We start from the raw sequence: 19,759 nt of genomic DNA, 5'->3' as shown, positions 1-19,759 counted from the left end.
GTTCATCCCTCATTTCCCTCACCTAACTCATTCATTAATTTGTAAATAGCTGATGCTCTTGTGGTAAAAGATCCCGGGGAGTTGCACAGAAGGGTAGTGAGACAAAATGTGGCACCACCCCAAAGAAGTAGACATTGCACCAGATTTTGTTGTGTTTTGCCGGCAGTTCTGCATGTGAATGTCATTGGCAGGCCAGCATTTATTGTCCATCCCTAATTGGTCTCTTGCTGCGTCATTTCAGAGGACAGTTAAGAGTACACTACATAGGTGGGTCTGAGGTTACCCATAGGCCAGACATGGTAGGGACGGCGGGTTTCCTTCTTTGAATGACCTTAATAAACCAGACCTTTATTTTACAATAATATGGTAGCTTCACGGTAGCCATTACCTATTCCCAGTTTTTTTTACTTGACATGTAATCAGTAAATTTCTTTTAAATTCTCCAGATGAAAGATGAAAGATTTCCTAATCAATGGTGCAGACCTCTGATCTGGTAAATGGGGAATCTGTCCCCTTGAATCTGTTCATGTCAATGGAAATTTCATGGCTGTGAGGAGGAAAGAAAAGAGTAAGTTCCATTTTAACAATTATTTCTGTTTGCAGCAATGTTTTCAAATATTTAAGAATGCTTTTCAGTGTTTTTGCTGATATTTTTTTAATTATAATTTTAAAAAGTTGTTCTATTTTCAATAATTCAGAAGTTTCTGACCATCAGAGGCATCAAAACCATTGAAAAACATTGATTTTGGCTGGCAAGTTTATACTCTGGATGTAGAGAAGGTAAATGTCAATGTTGATGTAGTTCAGCAACAATCTAGGTCATAAGATATAGAGACAACAAGGGAAGTAGTAATACTGCACAAACTCAGTGCTTTTTTTCATGAGTGAAGTTAGAAAGTAATGCAACTCTTTCAGGTTGCAGTCTTTCAGGGGTGGCAAGGGATAACTGCTTCAGTACTGGTACATCAAGGAAGGCATATGAAGTGGGTAGTCATCAGGGTTAGGGTGGCAATTGTGTAGGGTAAGAGTCCCAGAAGGACACTGATTCAATCTCTTTCTGAATGCTGGAAAAGGACTCCAGATCTTCTGGGACCTAACAAATAAATAAAAACCTATCTTAACTGAGTCTCTATCCCATCACTTGTGAAACCAGCACTCTAGTCAGTTCCTGTCTCAAATGGTCATCAGATCATAGTTATGTCATAGTGTCCTGATTGTCATATTAAGGTTGAGTGCCTTAATTAGACGAATGTCTTGGTCACCTGCTGGTAAGCTCCTATAAAAGGGCGTTTCCTGCATTGTCCGAACTGATGGGGCAGTAAGTTCAGATTTCTGAAAATTTTACCATCCAAGCCAGGTGAAGGGAATCAAAATTGACTCTATTGCATACCATCAAATGTCCTGAATTGTAGGAAATCTTGCCATTTGGGAAAAGCCAGGTCTTTGGCAGTTGCTGACAGCTTCCAATGTTCAAAATTCAACAATTCCTTTCTCTGGCAAACAACGCAGCAACAACCTCTTTACCACATATGAGGATGATAATTTGATTGCCATCAGTGACATTGCCTGTGCTAGTCTGGATTGAGTGAGACAAGGCAAACTGAGCGAGCTGGCAGCCATTGGTCGTACTGCCCATGCTCCAGAGCTTGGTTCTGTACCAACATGGTGGAAACATCACAAGAATCTCTGTGTTCCTGAGGGACTGTAGCCACCAGGTACATCGTTCTTCAGATGTTTAGGGAAAATTATTGTTATTTTGATTGGTCAGAATTACAGAGGATGTGTGAAGTCTTCTATAAAATAATATGATTTACCTCCTTGTTTTCATCCTCCAAAGCACAGATAGTGAGGAATCCCCATTGGAGCCCACATTTCCCTATTGTGCACAAACTGGATACCTTAAAAGCTATGCTGAAAATATGCTTCAAATACAATATCTGGAGAGCATCATGAAGCACTGAGAACACACATGAAACTTGAAGGCTGGTGCTTTAAATACTTCTGTACACAAGGATATAACACAGCAATGCTATTTATATGGAAACATTAAAAGGCAATTCTTGTCTTGAAGATCAGAAAATTGCATCATCTTCTAAACCACTTCTACGGAATTATTAAAGTTAAACTCCTGCTTATTTCTTGAAGATACTTCCTCAGGTTTTTACATTCTCCAGGAATTTGTTAGGAATTACCACTACCTGTATTCCCTGCAGTAATCTGGTGTAACCGATCCTGTCTAAATTTCACCCAGTTGCACATATTTATCAGGCACTCCAAGGACTAAATCCAAAATGACAAAATCAAAACATCCACTGCACTGTGTTTTTATCACTTAGTCAATCAATGTCTGCCAGTAAAAGAAATTTGACAGACTCCATCAGCTATAAACTGTAGGAAAGCTTTCACTATTTTCTCATTATTATAAAGCAGACACTAATAAATGACTTACTTGTGTTTTTCAAAGTACTAAGCAGAGGGAAATACCAGGGCCAAAATTGATTTCAGCCCTTTTTTGGGTCTGAAATGGATGTCAAACATGGAGTGTACTCTCCAGTCCTGAGGTCTGAATTTGAACTGAGGTTAATATTCAAGTGAGCAGCTAGTGTACATCGAGCCTCCACCAGTAGCATACTCAGTTTAGATAGACACTTGACTTACCAGTAGATGGCCGCACAAGAGAGACTGCAGACGCTGGAAATCTGGAGCAACACACAAAATGCTGAAGGAACTCAGCGGGTCAGGAAGTTTCTGTGGTGGGAAATGGACAGTCGACATTCTGCATCGAGCCTCTTCATCAGGACTGCAGGTTGGGCTGCAGGGTGCAGGGAGGTGGTCAACTGATGAAGATACTAAAGGGTCAGGGGAAGGGCCCCTGCTTCTCCTGCTACACTCAAGAATAGTTTTAAAATGTACTTATTGTACACTAACCTTTAGACAGCAGCTGAGGAAGCTTGTGTAGATTAAGTCTATGCCTGCTTTGCCCTCTGCCAGTAAGTTTGACAGTGGGGTTCCTGAAATAGGTGGAAATGTATCATTTAGATAATGATGTATCATCTTTCTGGCTGGGTGTTAAGGGCACCTGAAATATCGCTTTACCCAATTTTATGTTGACCATTCTTAGGGGGCTGCCCCTTTCATATTCAAAAGCTACTGGCAGACAACCAATTCAAAAAGCTCCAAGTTCTGCATTATTTCTAGAGCATGTTGTTTGCGTGATTTTAGAGATTGAACCATCTTGAGTCATGATTAATACTTAAAACTTACTTCCTTCTGTTGTCAAAAAGTTGTGATATGAGATGAGAACTTACCTGTCCCAATAGGCAAGAGGAACGGAAGACAAAATCTCATTATCAACAACCGCGTTCAGTGGCTGAGGTTTTAATCTAAGCTGATGTGTTGAATTCTTGTCAAGCCTCAGGGATTTTACCTCAGAGGACAGAATGCACTACCTTCAGTAGTTTTGTCATGGAGATGAATAATGAAATTATATTAACTACACATGGAAAAATGATCTAGATCTTCGTACTGCAGCACGAACTAAAGAGAACAGTGAGAGATCCAATAATCGAAGCAATGCTGTGTTGTAACAATTTGATAAAGGTAGCTTGGTATTTGTCAGTCAGGACAATGAATTACTATTGTTTGAAGAAATTTTTGTTCACTAAGTTGCCAATAGTTTCATTGTAGTCAAACAAATTAAGACATTTGACATTAAAGTGAACTGCTTTGCAGAAGTTTCTTAGCAACTCATTCATTTATTAATGTTACAAGAACCGCAGTTGTACTTAATCTGGTAGAATTTAAGATTTGTCATAAAATGTGATCCTTCTTTCATTTCTTGTGCTTCTCATAGGTACCACCCAAATCCCATTACTGCCAGATCTGGTTGGCTTCTCTTACAGTACAAAGGGCTCCAGGGCGGCAGTCCTGATAAAACTAGTCCTGATCATTGCTATTACTGGCTGTAGCTCTTGTTCCTGGCAGTCTGGAACCTCCTTGGAGATGGTCTGCAGCAGTTACTCCAAAAGAAGCAGCAAAACTAAGGAAATAATGTGTGCTATTCATTTTTATTTAACAAACAAAAAAGCAAGTTGGAAAACGTGAATGCTCACTGCAGTATTCTTATGATTATTTTTCAGTCAGAAAAACAGTCCCTGGGGATCAAGGCACAGCAGGTAACTTCTGCTGACTGGTCAAACGGCTGCTATCTTCAGAGATTTAAACAGATGCCATGCATCTGGTCTGTGTCCCTCAATTGGATTCCAAATGCCATGGTTCCAAGTGCCAGAGAAAAGAATTATTGCATTTATCTTCTAGGTTTCCAACATTGTTAAGAATCCAGATGGAACAGCTGTGAGAATCAATCAGTCAGAAATGTGCAAAGTTATTTCTCAAGTTGCCATTGCATTGCTCTGGAGGATTCCCCTCCTGGATCAGATATCATATTTTCTATGAGCTATAAATAATAACCAAATACTGTTTCATTTGCCAACAAAATTCCTCAGTGCAGACCCTAATAACATTATTTCATGACTGCTTCATATAATCTTTACTGTCTGATTTCTTTCTTCAAGGATTCTACACTTGGTTTCACTGATGCACTAGATACTATTCACAGGTAAGAATTCTTGTCTGATCGGCACATTTCCCAGGACAATTAAAAAAACTCAGATTATAAGATAGGATTGCATAAAATAAAGCTATCAGTAACACTATTAGTATCACTTCCATAATGCATATATAATGTGGCTTATCATCGTTTCTTCAAAAATGTTAATCCAGGAACTAACAAAAGCTGACCAGCAGTGTTAGTTGTTCAAAGTTGGCCCAGGCTCACAAAAATCTGACAAAGTAGCAGAGCTCAAACATCTGTCAGTCATCAATCTCATTGCAACCACTGTGATTGCCAACAGAAACTTTCACTATTAATCCAAATAGAATATGCAGTGTGCTGGAGCATTTCATATTTGAGTATTCCTTGTAGGCCCTCACCACTCTGAGAACATTTAGGTCAGCTTTTATACCAGGAAATAGGGACAGGAATTATGATCGACAACCATAATTGGAAAAAGGTGACAACAGCCATTTGCCTGACCTCTATCAACCAGCTTATAAAGACATCTTTCATGCTCGGGAGTCCTGTTCAATATTCTGTTCTGAACCCACTCAGGTTAGCTCACCTTCCAATATCTAGGAGGCAGGTAACATCTTTTTTCCCATAAAACTTAGCACCTGGTGATCTTAAGACAAGAACGAGGAAGCTCTCGAGTCATCCTTCTCATCAAAAGAGACAGAGGACTTAAGAGTTTGTGAAGACCCTGTTTATGCATTTCACATTTCACTGTGTGTTTCGATGTACATGTGACTAATAAAGAAATCTTGTCTTATCTTATCTTGTATTCACCCTCTTTTCCATCCACTGCAGTTCATTTTGATACTCTTGCTTCCTTGTCAATTCAACTAGGAACTCCTCTCATTCAATCTAGTCCATTTGGTTCTCTTCTTCCACTCTCCCAATGCAGTCAGTACCCTTGGCTCCCCCAACCTTCCAGTGTTCAAACTTGTAGTCTGTTCTTGATCCCCACTTTATTCTGGTGTTCTCTGTCCCAGCACTCTCTCATTTTGTGCTCGTATTTTCCTTCGTCCTCACACCAAGTTGCTGCTCTTATGTTTTTGCCGCCTTTCCTCAAAGAAATACCCTTGTCTTTGGCATCATCCCCTCTGTTTTTTCTTTCATCTATTGCCATCTATTTTATCTTCTCTTGCTCTCATTCATTTCCCCTTTCCTCTCATTTTTTTCCTTTGCCATCCATCCTCTCTCTATTCTTCACCAGGTTGTGTTTTTGACAGTGAAACAATTACTCTGGCACATGAAAAGAATAAATGAGTTAAATTTACATTTAAATACAAGTTCTAACATAAGCCAAATTAATGGAGGATTATACTGTTGGTATAATTTGAAAATGTTTTTGCTAATTTTGATATATTATAACAAAATTGTTGAAGCCTGTTTCTGCTAACCACAGTCAGCTGGAGTTACACACCAATGTCACCAGCTGTAACTAATGTACAGTGGAAAACAGTAGAGGATTATTTACTAAATGATAGCTCTCATCCTTGTGTCAAGATTCCCTCCATTTTCTTGGAGCAATTAAATACTAATATTGTGCAATAATAACAGCCAATACGTTGGAGTCTTGCCAGAATTGCAGAATGTGATACCTCAAAACACTGGTATAAAAAGATAAAATGCTTCATAAAATAAAGAAATGTGCTTATTCAGTGAACATACAGCAGTTGTTGAAATAATGAAATGTTGATTTCATAGTGTGCTCACAACACTGGTAAAAGTTTGTGAGTTCCTTACTCCAGTGAGATAAAAATTGACAGTTTCAGTTATGACAAAGCAGTGGTCCTGAGCACTGGCCTGTTTTCTGTGTGAATTTTCAAACAAATTTATGCTTCATAGAAGCTTCTGCTCAGTCTCCATTTGATTCCTAATGTAACATTTTTGCAAAATTAAGGTTATTTGCTCCTTTTCCCAAAAAATAAGAATATAGGGTCCATGTATAACTTGTAATGTCACCAAAATGACAGAAAAAGGAGTTGTTCACAGAATTTATGAACACAATTGTATTTTGGATTATTAACATGATATATCAAATTGATTGAATCATGTCAGGTTCGGTATGATGTATGAAATGTATCATGCATGAAATGGTGCAAAATCCAATAAGCTACTGTATGGATCTTGGCTGTGCCTTTCGTTACACATGCAAACCCTAATAAGAATTGAATATATTTTCATCTACTTGAAAGTTTCTAGGTTCAGCCACAAGGCTGAATGTTTCCTTGCAATTCAGTTAATGCTCTGCTGTGAGGAAGTCGAGCACACACAGCTACCGTGAATGGAAAATTAAAATTCAAGCTAGATGTGGTTCTGCTTGTTTATTATATGGTTATGTGCTTATTTATGGAAGAAACAAAATGGAAGCTGCAGAGGAAGTTGTTTAATCCAGGTGCTTGATGCAGTTTTTGACTTGTGTATATTTGGACTGGGTGTTCTATTTTGCTACCCTGCTTTCTTTTGGCTAATAAGCCATGGGAAAATTGACGTTTGACAGTTTTGAATTTCATAGTATTGAAGGGGTAGCATTTGCTGAATGTGCTGATTCTGTTGTAGGTGAGCAACACTTTGTTTATTTCACTGGAGCAAGAGTCTGCAAGTATATATAAAAACATAAGAAGTAGAAGCAGCAGTAGGCCATTTGACATCCTGTGCCAGCTCTGCCACTTAATAAGGATATGGCTAATCCACATCTGCGTCACTTTTCTGCGCTAGATCCATATCCCTCAATTCATTTTGTAGCCAGTCACAGATGAGGAAGATCTACTTGCAACTTTCACCTGACTTTACAGCCTGAATCCCAAAGTGGATGCAATAGATGGACCTACAGTGGAATAGCTGGATGAAACTGGCATACAGGCAGGATTCTGATTTAGCATTCAGTCATAATCCCGTGGACAGTAGCTTTGCGCCATTGGCCCCTCAGCCAAGTGCATACGCCAAATGTCCGAACCTATGGTTCCTCTTGTACTGAACAGGATTGATACTGCAACAGCTCATCATCATTCAGGTAAAACTAATCTGTCTCACAAGGGACTTTTCCATTAATCTTGTGATCTTTTGGGGGTTGCACTGTGTCATCTTCGATGGCCAGGAAGTTTAGTGTAATACACATGAAAAAAGTCTCAAGGATTTTCTGGATTAAATCCTGGCAGTAAATACAGCAAATGAATCCTCTACCATGATATTATCCTGTCAATCCTTTTACTGCTCAACTGCTCCTCCACAGATGCTGCCTGACCCACTGAGTTCCTCTAGCAGTTTGGTTTTTTTTGCTTGATGTTTCCCACATTGGCCCCATCAGCCAATTGGAACTCACAAAGCCGGAGTGGAAACAAGTTATTCTTGATCCCAGAAGACTGCCCTGGAGGAGATGGAGTCGATCAGCATTTTACTTGGTCTGGCGGAACATTCACGTCATTAATACACATCATTATTTTACCAGTCGTGATTCAGTTAAATGTTTTATTTCCAACTACAACAGCTTCTTAATCACTGAATAAAACTTGACTGCATCAATTTCATTGTGTGCTTTGTTAAACCAGATGCAGTTTTTCTCATGCAAGTTCCTCCTCACTGTTCTGTGTCATAAAGATCCGAACAACGACTTGTAACTTACAAAAGATTTCCAAACACAAGTACAATTCTTACAGGCTAAAAAGTTACATCAACAAGTTGGAGATGAACATCCATCGCAAAAACCTAAGGCTAAGGAATGAATTCTAGGTCTTCTTTCTGTAACCCCCCTCTTTCTGTAACCGCTCTCCCCCGACCCTGACTGCTTTCTAACATTTATACTGTTTTTTCACTTAGTTGACATCATTAGCATGTGATATTTTTTCAACCACATTTTCAGGCCAGGTGACTGGAGTGTTTAACTAAGTAAATGTGGATCCCATTGTTCTCTTGTTTATGTTAAAAGGCTGAGCAGGGAATATTGGTTAGAAGTTTAACTGAACAAATAACAAACATCTTGAACCTTGGACGATTTCTGCCATTTTTTTACAAAAGGGATTTTAGCTTAATGAGCAACCACTTTGACCTTTGGACAGGTCATGCTACTGTGTTAAAAAACTGAAGTTAGCAATAAGCCTTTTTGGGGCCTGGGAAGTGAATGTCCATCACAGGGAACCCTATCCTTGTTCTGGCTGTGAGGAAAGAAGCTGAGATGGGAAATGAGGCGATGAGCACCCTGTCAACGATGGTTGAGGTGAAGCCACTGTTAAGGATAAAGGAAGACCGCTTAAAGGAATAACGTGGAAAGCCTTGGCATCAGAACAGATGACAGAAATAGAGAAATTATGTTGGGAAGTGGAACAAATTCCTTCTAGGAAGCAGAATGGGAGAAGGTGAGAGTTGATATTTGTCTCTGTACTACCTTGTTCCAACTGTTGATTTTAGAGTAATTGTTACCTTAACAACTTTGGACTGCATCCTATCACAGGTGTTTGCTCTTGTTCTCTCTACCCTCCCACTTTACACAACTTAAAACATGCTCGTTTTCTCACTTTTCCAGTTTTGAAGAAGAGTGCTTGAACCTAAACATCAACTCAGTCTCTCTCTCCACTGACACTGCTTGACCTATTGAGTGCTTCTAGCACTCTCTGCTTTTGTTTCAATTCTATAAGTGTCCTGACATCAACAGCATATGAAATGAACTAATTGGATGTAGTACATTAAAGGTTTACAGTATAACCTCTGATACATTGTTATGTCAGCCATTGCTGTTAGTTGAGTGTTGTTTGCCATCAGTGAAGGATGTTTCTGCCATGTTCCCCTATGTTATGAAAACAAATAGTTCTGAGGCACTTTGGGCCATCCAGTGATAACATAAACCATGTAAATAACATAAATCGATGTTCATAGCCAGAAGATGGTCACTCAACCCAATTGGGTTCATGTTGGCTCCAAGCAGAGCAATTCCATCAGTCCCATTTCCTCTCCTTTCTCCCCTGTAGCTCTGCAACTTATTCTCTGCTGCATGTTCATCGACTTTCCTTAGGATCTTTTCGCAAGGACTTCTTTGGGATGTGGCAGGAAACTGAAGCACCCGACAGAAACTCACACGGTCACAGGAAGAATATGCAAACTCCACAGACACAGCACCTGAGGTCAGGATTGAATCCAAGTCCCTAGAGTTGTGAGTTAGTGGTACTAACTGCTGCAGCATTGTGCACCAGACAGTGGTGCAGAACAGAAGGAAGAAAATGAAAATTGCTGACAGCAAGGTGACAACTTCTTGAAGAATGTTTTCTTTAATCCATGATTCTCCTTATGCCTTTTGGCTTGACTTGATTCACTTCCAATGTTCATCACGAAATGTTTGAATTCACTAGATACAGTAAAAGCTATGGCTTCAAACAATATCATTTCATAATGTTGAATGCATGCCATAGAATTAGCTGTGGCAATAGTCAATGCTGACATCTATCTGACAACATGGAAATTTGCCCAGGAATGTCTGTCCACTAAAAAGCAGGACTAATCTGATCCAGCCAGTGACTGTCCATCAGTCTACACTCAATCACTGGCAAAGGTATAGAAGCTGCCAATGACAGTGACATCTACTTAGCCTTGCTCACCAATAACCTGCTTACCGGTGCTAAATTTGGGTTCACCAGAACCACTTAGTTCAGATTTCATTACAGCCTTGGTCCAAGTATGAACAAACCACTGAATTCCAGAGGCCAGGTGAGAATCATTGCCTTTGCCACTAAGGCAATTTTGAACTGATTGTGGCATGAAGGAGCTCTGCTGAAATTAAAATCATGTATAATTAAGGGAAAATCTTTTCATTGGAGTTAAGCCAAGGAAAAAGGAAGAAGGTTATGGTCAGTGGAAACTATAATCTCAGCCTCAGTTAGTGGTGTCTTAGACCCAGCTATCGCAGCAACTTCATTATCATAATGTCAAAAATGGGATTGCAGAGTTCCATTTGCAGTTTTGCAGATAATGAAATAGTTCATGCGAACATGAAGCAAGATCTGGACAGCAGTCAGGGATGAGCTAGTGTGGTAAGTGATATCCCTATCTCAAAACTGCTGGCAAGAGCAATAAGACCACACTCCTTGACATTCAGTGGCATTACTGCTCCCGACATCCTGAGGCTCACTATTATCCAGAAACTTAACATGGCCGATCTCATAAATACTATGAGAAAAGGAGCATATCTGATGCTTGATATTCTACAGTGAGTAACTCATCTCAACTATTCAGAGCCTTTCCACCATCAAGACACAGGTCAGTAGTGTGGTTCAATCATCTCCATTTACCTGGGTGAGTGCAACTCCAGCATGCTCGACAGGTTCAACTCCATCCAGGACCAAGTAATCTTATCCAGCGTCCTAATTATTAACCTGCTCCACCATTAGCTCACCATCAGCAAAATGCACTCCAACAACTTGCCAAGGCTTCTTCGACAGCACCTGTAACACTCCTAGAGCACCTAAAAGGACAGAGGAAACATCAGTCTGGGAATGCCAGCACCTGCAAGTTCTTATCCAAGTAACATACTACTCTAACAAAGTTATATTTCTGTTACTTCATTGTCACTGAGATCAAATCACAGACTGCAGATCACAGATATCAAGTTGCAGATCTGATCTCTATTCTTTGCTGATGTCTGTTGGATGGTAGGTAGGAAACTGCAGTTTGCCTGAATGTTTCTGTTTCAGGGTCTGAGGAGAAAATGTTTATCCTTTCCTCCATGCTTCTGAAATCTCTTTTCTCCTCTCAATTTTCTTTAGATTCCTTCTCTCTTCTGAAATCCCATGCCTTCCTTTTTTATACTATACTTGGTCCTTTAGTAAAACTATTAATTCAGATTGCCTAAAACTTATTTCACATAGTATTCTTTCAACCAGTGAAGTGAAAATGTTTAAGTCCTTTAGCTTTACTGGAAATGAACTATTTGCAAATTAGACAAAGAGAAACTGGGCAAAGAAATTCCAGCAGAGTTAACCTTAAAACAATAAGAATAATATAAAGATAAAATGTTATTAAAACAATCATACTTCACGTCCTGTGGTTATGTTTCTGTGCCAATTTTTTTCTCATTTCTATGTTCTCATTAAAAATATTAATTGACGGTGTAAACTTGCCATGCTCCAACTGTGGCTTCTTGCTTTTGGTGGGGCAGCAGTGTGACAGAAATTTGTTTTTATGTTTGTGCTTTTCTTTTTCTTAATATGCACCTCTGTGCACACTTGTGTTATAAAACAGTAAATTGCTTATAAGGTTTAAGAGCGAGGAGATGACATCTGAGCTATCTCTCTAAATTAGTTTAGTCCTCCATGATATTTAAATTCTAGGTGGGAGCTTGCAATGTGGCTTATTGAGTATCTCATCAACTTCATGGATCAGTGAATTTTTAATGCTCCAAATCAATAATAGGAGCATTCAGTCCATAAATAGGCAAACCTCTGTGTCCTGTATCAGTGCAGTTTCACTCAGTCTATCACTTACTTTATAGGTGGAAACCTAAAAGTTCTGTGTTGGACCTTCAACCAAATTTTGGTTGTTCTCTGTTGCTGCAGGCCAGATTTCACACCACTGGCTCTAGGGCTGGAGAATTCTTTAAATCATTGGATGATATGGGAAAAGTAACCAGCATTCTTAATGCTTTTCTTGATCAAAATGTGATGTTTGTTCTTCAGAACACCTGCTTCTGCAGCAGTGCAGAATTATTCATAACTAAACAACCTATTACTAGCTGCACAAAATACTTTCTGCCAATACTTCCAAGGATAAATCACATAACTCTCAACAAAATCAGCCTGCAGGTCAATTTAATCACTGGAACTTGAAAATAGTCATGTCATATACAGTATTAGCCCACATTTTAAATTACAATATGTATACTTTTCCATCAGATTATTATTAATACGAAATAGGTGTGATTCCTATAAGATCTATGGAAATCTGACATGATGCCAGAAAAACATTTTTAGTTAGTGGGGCCCAACCATTGAATAGGTGGCTTATCCAAGAAGGTTCAAGTGAGAAACCTGCATTATTTTCATTTGAGTAACATTACTGAGTCATAGAGACATACAGCACAGAAACAGACCTTTCAGCCCAACTGGTCCATGCTGACCAAGATTCCCATCTAAGCTAGTCCCATTTGACTGCATTTGGCCCGTATCCGTCTACTCTTTCCTCTCCATGTACCTGTCCAATTGCCTTTTATATGTTGTTAATGTACCTGCCTCAACCACTTCCTTTGGCAGATCAATCCCTATATGGACCACCCTCTGGATGAAAAAGTTGCCCCTCAGGTTCCTATTAAATCTCTCCACTCTCACCCTAAATCTGTGTCATCTAGTTCTTGATTCTCCAACCCTGGGAAAAAAGACTGTATGCCTTTACCCTATCTATGCCCCTCATGACTTTATACACCACTATAATATCATCCCTCATTCTCCTATGCTCCAATGGATAAAGTCTCAAACTGCTCAACCTCTCTCCTTAACTTAGTCCCTTGAGTTCCGGCAACATTCTCGTAAATCTCCTCTGCATTCTTTCCAGCTTAATGGCATCTTTCCTATAGCAGGGTGACAAAAACTGAACACAATATTCCAAATATGACCTCACCAATGTCTTGTACAACTGCAACATAACATCCCAACTTCTATATTCAATGATGAAGGCCATTGTGCCAAAAGCCTTCTTCACCACTCTGTCTATCAGTGACTTCACTTTCAGGGAACCATGTACGTACTCCTAGGTCGCCCTGTTCCACAACATTCCACAGGCCCCTACCCCACTGTGAAAGTCCTATCCTGACTTGTCCTTCCAAATGCAACACTTCACACTTATCTGAATTAGGGCAGGCACGGTAGTGTAGCAGTTAGCATAATGCTATTACAGCGCCAGCGACCCAGGTTCAATTCCGGCCCCTGTCTGTAAGGAGTTTGTACATTCTCCCAGTGTCTGCGTGGGCTTCCTCCGGGTGCTCCGGTTTCCTCCGACATTCCAAAGACGTAGGGGTTAGGAAGTTGTGAGCATGCTATATTGGCACCAGAAGCATGGTGACACTTGCAGGCTGCCCCCAGAACACTCTACGCAAAAAGATGCATTTTGCTGTATTTCGCTGTACATGTGACTAATAAAGATATCTTATCTTAAACCCCATTTGCCATTCCTGAGCCCACTTACCCAGCTGATCAAGATGTCTCTACAGTTCCTGATAACCAACTTCACTGTCTACGACACCACGTATTTTAGTGTCATTGCATTTATTCCATTCAGAAAATGCTTCCCATTTACAGGATACTGGTAGTTAAGTAAAACAAAACAATTGTGCAAAGAGAAACTAAGGTTAATGGCATTTGAATGACAGTGTGTCAAATGTAAATATATTTTTTGATGAATGAGTTAAAAATAACTTCGGCTCATTTGGATGGCAGAAAGAACATTCAGTACTCATGGTGGCATTCTTTTTCACTGTATCAAGCACAGAGACAGTCTCTCACCCAGTCCGTAAAAGCAGAATATCCTTATCCAGAGAGCACTGACACTAGTTATCACAAACCATCAGCACATAATGTACTTGCTGTGACCTTGTATGTTTTGTACACAGCATGGAGTATAATTTGACTTGTTTTTCAGGTGAAACACTGGCTGTGCTATGGTATTATTTTCCCACTGAGCAATACACTCTTGTGAGGCATGGGTGGAAAATGACACACAACCACGTCATAACTGTCATATTCACAAATATCCTTTTCTTCTGCCTGATGTACTTTTTAACCCTGATAATAAATGATCTCTGATGGCTCAGTGAATTTATCCAATAAGTTCCTGGAGCATACTCTTTAAAAGGTCCAGGCTCTATCATAATTTTAACTATTAACTGATGTCTAACAGAGATGATGTAGAGGTGCTATAGTTGGTTGGAGGTTTACACCCCCCACAACGTGGGAGCATCTTCCCCTTATCTATCTTATGCAACCATTTTGTAATTTTAAAATTTCTGTCAGGGCTATGCTGAGTTCTCCCGGATGACATTGCTTCGTCAAACAGCATCAGCAAAGCAAGAATGTGAAGGAAGGGACAGGTGGAAGGGTCTAAATTGGGTTCCATAGCACCTGTTTATTGGGTAATTCAAAGCTTCTTAAGATGCCAAAACAGATTTTCATGGATGGGAAACCACATTTGTAAAGGGGGCAAGATCTGGCCGCTAGACACATAATTAGAAAGATCATAAGCATTTTCATTTGTGCATTGATGTATAATAGCTAAAAATCCACATTGTTTAGTGTATTGTAGAAGGCCGAGGCTGTCACGTGACAGCACGGCCCGGCACTTGGTCGAAAGCCACACCACTGTCAATCAAGGCCTAGCTCCACCCCCACTCATTAGGGCACACCTGATGATTGGCTTTGGTAAACACCTTGGTACCTTGGCCTGTTCGAACTACCTAGGCTGGGCCGCCCCCAGCCCTCCGGCACTATAAAGAGTGCTCCATGTGTTGGTTCTGGGTCTTTGTTGCCCCGGAGGAATCGTGAAACAATGCTGAAGAGACCATTGGTAAGAGTGTGCATTTCCACAGGTTTAGAAGCAGCTTAAGTTAGGATTCCCTGGGCGTGGAGCTGTGCCTGCACTGAGTCAAGGGGTGGTGGGTAGCATAGTGCTTTCTCCTTCATTGTTTGTATCCAGTTTGTTGTGTGTGTGTGTGTGTGTGTGTGTGTGTGCGCGCACGCACACACGCATGTATTTTACCCCTGTTGGGATTTCCCCATGCATGCTATCACCAGTGTGTGTGTGTGTGTGTGTGTGTGTGTGTGCGTGTGTGTGTGTGTGTGTTGCCCTCATCAGCTTTTCCCACATTTGCCTTTGTAAATAAAATCCTTCCTCGCCAGACTGTGTTTAGAGTCCATTACTTTTGAGACCTCGAACTTGTCTCATAACATTTAGTCTCAGGAATACCCCAGGAAAAATGAAAAGAGAGAGGTCAAAATAAATATTTCTATACCATTGTTAGAATATATAGCTTGAAACTGGAGAGTGTTGTGTCAGTTTTTTAAGGGCAAACTTCACGTAAAAGCCATTATGGGTAGTTTCAATGTGATAGTGATCATTTCTGGTGGAAGTCCCATCCATTGGGAAATTGGATTGAGCACTTTTGGCATAATTCACCTTTGCACAGCTGACCTTTTTCCTGCATTATTCAAGCATGGAATAACATCATCAACATTCGTTATACTCATCTCTGCCTTATGGACAGAAATTGGAGCAATAATGTACAACATACGAGCTACATTTATCTCTCTCAGTAAAACAAAGAGGAAACCCCACAACAAGTTGGCTAGGGGAAGTGAATTAAAAGAAATAAAAGAATTAAAATAACAACTGGAGCATCAATCTGTTGTGGTCTGTGTGTATCTGCCTGAGTCGCCAGTGCTGTGCATAGTCACTACATCATTACAGGATGTCACAGTGTTTATCACAGACTTTCAAAGTCAAGCATAGCACAAAAATGCGGTGAAATCTACCTGAATAATGAGCTCATCCTCTCAGTGACATGGAGCCTCTTGTGGCATTGACATGTGTCCCACGTTTTTCCCTGTCACCTCACAGCCATGGTAGCCTTTTATTTTGCTGTTCTCTGGCAGCCGTGGAAAGAGTTCTTTAAGATGAAGATTCACTGCTCATGACTCCTTGTGTCAAAGGCACAATGGCTGCAATCTCTGCAAGCACATGTGTCTTAGCCACCAGAAATCATGTGAAATGGATCTTAGTCTCAAAGAACACTCTCCATGCCAGCCATAGTACAGCAGATCTTTGCAGGCAGCTGACATTGGGAACAGAGCAGGTCATATTTCAATGCAGCAGTCAGTGTGTAAACCATCCTACTGATTTTGTAAAGTAATTATACCCAATTCCACAATTTGTTGGGATCCTGCAACTGAGCATTAGTGCCAAATTCAGAACGTATTTAGTGCTCTAAACAAGAGCGAATCTAGAAATTCCATGCCTCAGAATGTGCTCTAAGGTAACACGGCATGGTGGGCTAGCACCAGTATTTTACACCAGCTACCTATCTCCCACTCCATCACAACAAGGCCCAAAAATTCATGTGTGATAGATAGATCTTGGACATGCAAACCCACACAAAGGCCTCTGCTAGCTTCACTGCCGTGGTAGGTCATAGATTAAGGGGGATATTGGTGGGTCGAGTGAGTTAGACTTTGGTTCAGGGGGGTGGTGGGAATCAGATCTTTAAGGGCTGGATTCATACTTTAAGTGTCAGGATGATCTGGTCAGAAGATCCAATGGCTGGTGAGAGTTTACAGGGGACAAGTGGACAGTGCCTGCTGTTGGCGAGCATGTCAAAGAATCAATTGAGCTTGGGTGAGGTGGTGTATTAGACAACCTATTGGGCAAGTGATGGTGTTGCCTGGTGGATTGAGGGTAGAGTCAAAGAAATATTTGTATTGAAGGCAAGTGGTGTCAGAGAAGTGATTTGGTGGGGTCAATTGGTGTTTGGGAGGAGTTGGAGAGCTGGTGTGGGGGCCTGATCAGTGGATTGATTGGTCTGGGTGTGGTTCTGGGATTAAAGAGTAATGAAAAATCTTGAAGAAAATCTAGCTGATAGAAGATCAACACATTGGTTTCATCAGGCAGGTAAGGCTGATCCTTTTTATGTAATGCAAAAGCATGTTGTTGTCCTTTAAGGGTCTTCTTTGGTGAGTGATTCATGTTACTAGTGGACCATTTATGTACAAATGAATTTTTCACCATGACGTCAAAACTTGCATTGGAAACCATTTAATGTGAATGCAGACACCGGACAGGCTCTGTGTTTATATGTGTTTATTTGCATTAAATCCATGGACCACCCAGAACAAATTTGGAAGTTATGTGACCTTTGCACAAAAGACCCAAAAATAATTTCAATGAAAGAATATGGTTTTTGAAGTAGAGGACTTTGAAGTAATTTTGATTTTGGACAATAGCGCAAAACAGACAACAGAAAAGCTCTCGTCTCTTCATAGATATCTTATACAATAGAAAAGAAAAATATAACTGAAAGATATAAAAATCACCTATTTACACTGTTTTGTTTTGGGACTTGTACATGACAGATCAAGGCCACAGAACAAAAGGCATATAGCAGATCCATAAAAGTCCTCCACAAATGCAGTCATTGAAGTAGGGTGTCAAAGTCAATTTGTAACTTTAATACTCAAATATCAAAACATATATTGATAAACATGGCCAGCCTTCATTGGCAAATATCTAAAATAGGATCATCTAACGTTCTTGGCAATTAAATCATCTTGTTGTCAAGGATTCATTTGCAAATGTACTTGATAAGAATCTTGGCAACAGTCAGGACTCCATTCCTCAGGCATCATTCATTTCATAAACGATAACAAACAGCAGCTGGGAACCTTGGAAAAACAGACATCATCCTTGGACTGAACTACACGCATAGACCCTTATTTCACAAGAAAGCAAACATAACCTTTAAAGTTTAAATTGCTGAGTCTTTTGTATGTAACTAAGGTACAGCCAGTGTATGGTAGCTAACATATCTTTGTTAAAAACTAAGGTAATAAATGACTTCTTATTTTGAACTTCAATATGCTTTCATTTCCTGACCTGCTGTTGCTTCATCTCCCATGGATGTGCTATTAAATTTCCAGATGAATCAGCCTATGAAGACTTTGACACCTGACACCCGTGTATAGTTAAACCTTCAGTTTAATTAGACTGAGTATCAAGTGATTCTGCTCTAAGCTTAGTACCATCGACTCCTATTTGTACATAAGAAGACATTTGAGGAATTATAAGATCTTTGTGTCTAAGCAGCATTTACCAATAAGAGATGAAGTATTTTCATAGTAGTAACTTCTGTTTAAATGCAAAATCTATTTAAAAATTCAAGTTTTCAACAATACTTCTGTTCTTCATGACAAATTAGGGAAAAAAGTAAGTTGCTTTCTCAATGCTCCATCATATCCTCTGGACATGAAATTTTACAAACAATAGGTTATTTACAAAATGCAGTCCTTGTAATGTCGACAAATGGAGTAGTCAATAAGTGCTGAGAAAGAAACAAAAAATAAATGAAAGATAAGGTCTTGGGGATTAATTTGGATAATCCCCAATAATAGACTCATGGAGCACATTGTTATTGACCCTAGCCTGCTCACTGAAATGTAAACAGTACCCCAGCTTTGTGAGATCCGTGCATTGATTTTTCTGTGCTGCCAGCACTCCATACACCCTTCAGTGGTGCAGTACTGTGAGTATCCAGGACTAATTAAAGTTAGGCAGTGCCTCTTTCAGAAGATGGTGTTTATGGATGTTGTAGCTACTGAAATAATTGCAAATGTTTTGCTGTACAATACTCAACAAAGACCGACTACGTACAAGGTTTTCAGATGATGCATAGCAGATCTTAGTTTAGAAGAAATGTTTTGTTCCCTCAGGAAGGCAGGAGCTTTTCCATGTATTTACTCCAGCAACAATGCTAATAGATAGGTGCAGTGGTCAAGACCAGGAAGACAGTTCCAAGAACATGAATGCAGTTTACTAATCTCAATTGAGAGACCAAGGTTTTTGAATGCATCTTTAAATGCCGTATCCTCCTGACTGCATCATTTGCTTCAGACACTAATTTCAGTTGCTGGACTTGCTGGGGTGACATTATTGAAAGGAAATGTACTATGGAGATGTGGTCGATGTTCAGGAATCTTTTGCAGGATGTTAGCGATAAATTTGTCCCGGTGAGGCAGAGAAGGAATGTTAGGGTGAAGGAACCGTGGGTGACGAGAGAGGTGGAACAACTAGTTAGGAAGAAGAAGGCAGCATACATAAGGTATAAGCAGCAAGGATCGGACAGGGCTCGTGAGGAATATAGAGTAGCAGGAAGGAACTTAAGAAAGGGCTGAGGAAAACAAGAAGGGGACATGAAAAGGCTTTGGTGAGTAGGGTTAAGGAGAATCCCAAGGCTTTTTTCTCGTACATGAAGAGCAGAAGGATGGCTAGGGTAAAGGTAGGTCCGATTAAAGGCAAAAGTGGGAGGATGTGCCTGGAAGCTGTGGAAGTGGGTGAGGTTCTCAATGGATACTTCTCTTCAGTATTCACCAAGGAGAGGGGTCTTGATGATGCTGAGGACAG

The 19,759-nt window shown here is 40.1% G+C and overlaps 1 long non-coding RNA gene across 1 annotated transcript; it reads right to left on the bottom strand.

Annotated features, from left to right (window-relative positions):
• Nucleotides 1-402: 402 nt before the first annotated feature.
• Nucleotides 403-13,859, bottom strand: LOC127575672 (uncharacterized). Its single transcript, XR_007957112.1, has 3 exons — nt 13,784-13,859; nt 10,900-11,072; nt 403-547 (listed from the first exon to the last, which is right to left on the bottom strand). It is a non-coding gene; the product is annotated as an uncharacterized LOC127575672 (long non-coding RNA).
• Nucleotides 13,860-19,759: the final 5,900 nt, after the last annotated feature.

The sequence above is a fragment of the Pristis pectinata genome, chromosome 11, assembly GCF_009764475.1.
Source record: "Pristis pectinata isolate sPriPec2 chromosome 11, sPriPec2.1.pri, whole genome shotgun sequence".
Lineage (NCBI taxonomy): Eukaryota > Metazoa > Chordata > Chondrichthyes > Rhinopristiformes > Pristidae > Pristis > Pristis pectinata.
This window is presented reverse-complemented; position numbering and strand designations above follow the sequence as displayed.